Source organism: Dipodomys merriami, unplaced genomic scaffold (assembly GCF_024711535.1).
Source record: "Dipodomys merriami isolate MVZ:Mamm:240054 unplaced genomic scaffold, mDipMer1.0.p SCAF_1, whole genome shotgun sequence".
Taxonomy (NCBI): Eukaryota; Metazoa; Chordata; class Mammalia; order Rodentia; family Heteromyidae; genus Dipodomys; species Dipodomys merriami.
In genome coordinates, this window is record NW_027202270.1 from 113,449,518 (window position 1) to 113,452,597 (window position 3,080).

Here is a 3,080-nt window from a genome sequence, read left to right on the forward strand (position 1 = left end):
TTATATAGCAGACATATGTAGCCTTTGCATTAATGTGTCTTCACATCTCCCTTGGTCCATTAGCACTACTAATAAAAAATTATAATAAGTGAGAAATTGTGTCAGGCAAAGTACATAAATCTTCTAAATTTTCAGTAGTATTACAGATGATTATGATATGTTTTGTTAAGCTTATTAGCTAATCAAAAGCAATCAAAATGATGAATATTTCTATATTTTTGATAAGTGTGCCACATAGACAATTAAAATTTACAGTCTTTCACCTTAAGAAATAACTCAAAATAACTCAAATACTGGTGCATGAGCTACTTGAAAATGGTTTATTTCACTTTAATGAGTATTAAGTATATTTTTAACCAGTACTTTTCTTAATGAATGTTAATAAGATATAAAGGAGTCCCTGTATTAAACATATTTATGTAGCAGTCAGGTACATACAGATAACATGTAAACTAATGCATATAGGCATATATAAATAATCAGTTTCTCTAACAACTAATCCAATACAGGCAATTGAGCATAATTCTAAGGACTTAGAGCAATATTTATGATTAGGGCTGTTCAATATAACAAGGAGACAGATTAGAGAGATTGTAGTTAAGTCTTTTTACCTAACGAATGAAGAAAAGTCAGCAAAGAAAGCAAGTGGCTTACCCAATAATACAGATGTCTTAAAGACTAAAAGTTGCTCTAAATATGCCATCATAACTTCTATAGGAGAATGCTAGCTACGATAGTGTGCAGGCTGGTTACTCAAAATGATTGCCTATTCTTATATATCGGAATGCAATTCCAACATTTACTACAGAAAGTTATGTTAGGGAAGCATAAGTCCTTTTAATAGCACTGATAGAATATTCTAGAGTAAATGCCATGTCTTATAAGGGTTTATAATAAGGTGGAAAGGTTGGAGAAAAGTGAGGCCCCTTAACTCAGGTGTTCCTAGGGCTTGGAAGAACTGACTCACTTGCACTCAGGAATGTCATAATCCAGGTGATTCACCAGTCATGCTCCTGAGTTGAAACCCCTTTGATTCTGTGGTCAAAGCTCTTTTTGACAAAGCCCAGAAGCTTAGAGGGAGTATAAGGACCTTTCCCCCTAGACCTCCACCTACCCACATTACTTGGGCCTTGGAAAAGAAAAAAGTAGGCTTTATTGTCCTATTTTGAAAAAGCATCCATATCAAATAGAAAAATGAATAAATCATTGTATATTCCAAAACAAGTGCACACTTAATATCTTGCATAATAAAATATGTATATTGGACTAATGACAAATGACAAATTGTGATGAAGTCTATTATGCATAAACATATTAACTTAATTTTTGCCAGTACCAGGGCTTGAATTCACCCTCAGGCTTGCTTGGTTTACTTGGTCCTAAATGACACTCCATTACCTCAGCCAAGCCCTGACAAACTAAGATAACTACATGTGAATGCCTAGAACATTACATGGCAAGATAAAGAAAATCAAATTTGCAGGATGAACTAAAGTTGTTCATCAGAAAATCTTAAAAATATACTATATCAAATCATAAAGTGAAGGCAAAGGAAATAAATTATCTCCTCATTAATTTCCTACTGGTGCAACAACAAATTACTACAATCTTGGCAGTTTTAGAACTTATTATGATATCACTCACATCTCTAGAGAAACAGAAACAACAGGGATTGTTTTTGTGTCTGTATGTGAAGGAGGGCAAGGGAGAGGAAGAAATGGAGGGAAAGGAAGAGGATAGAGAATCAGTGCACATGACCTTAGAGGCTTATAAGTCAAAACTGCAAACAGACTGGACCACCAGGAAGGAGTGATTGCAATAATAGTATGGAGTTAGTCCACAAAAGTTCTCCCTAGTGGAGGTATTTTAGAAGAGTTTTTTTAACCTATTAGATAAGACCTACCTATGCTATGTTAGATAATATTCTTTATTCAAATTCTTCTATCATAAATGTTAATCTTATCCCAAAACAAATTTCTGTCACAGGAACATCTAAACTGACTGTGATCAAATTTGTGACTACTATAACTCGGTCAGAATTACACAGGAGTTTTCTTGGGCTAAATCAAAGGTATGAGAAAAGTGACAAATATGGTAACTTTAGTTCTAGGAAAAAGATTCCAGAATAATCTCCTTATAACAAGATTAGTGAACTGGCAACCTTAATTTCATTGACCATGTTGATTACCCTTTTGTATGGAATATCACAAATTCACAGCCTCTACAGGTCAAAACATAGACCTATTTAGGTCTAATTATGCTGTCTATTATATTTCTTTTAGAGATTCTAAAAGAAATTCAGTCCTCTCAGACTTCTAACCCCAAACTGAAATATAATAAATTAGTCTAGGGCCATACCACCCTGAAGGTGCATGATCCCATCTAAAATGTAATAAAAATCCATGTTGATTGAACCAATCACTGTGCTTGTGGTAATAAGTGCCAATAGCCATCAGAAACCAACATGGAATTAAAATACAGAGAAGAGAACTTGTTTTTAAACAAATGTAAATTTCCCTAAGAAGTTCCACTAAGCCCAGAGAATTCATTCTATGTGAGCTCATGGTCATTCTTTAACAGAATGTGAAAGCCAAATAATAGGACATAAAATAAAAAGAGACTGTATATTGACAGTTATTCATGGGGTAGATGGTACCCTATGCCAGTTTCCCAACTGCATTCCTTTGAGTATGAGTGTTCTATGAGACATTGACGGGTTTCAGGCAAAACAGAAACTTTACAAAAACCTCTGAAAATCTGGAGTTTTTCCTTGCCACAAGGCTTTACTGTGTGTACAAGCATCAGAAATGCCCAGTGGTTGTGTATCATTTCAAGAAGCTTCTATGAACTCATCATATACAATTCAGTAGAACATGGCTTCCAAAGTACCATAGAGGCTCAATTAACATTACCATTCAAATAAAAACATCTCTGCTCAACTGAGTTTACATCCTTAATGAGAGAAAAACATTTACCTGGGGTTCCATTCATCATAAAAGAAAAGTTTTCCTTTATGATGTACAAGATTCAGCCTGTAGGTCATTATTCTCAGTATTTCAAGTCAAGCTGCCTATAGATTA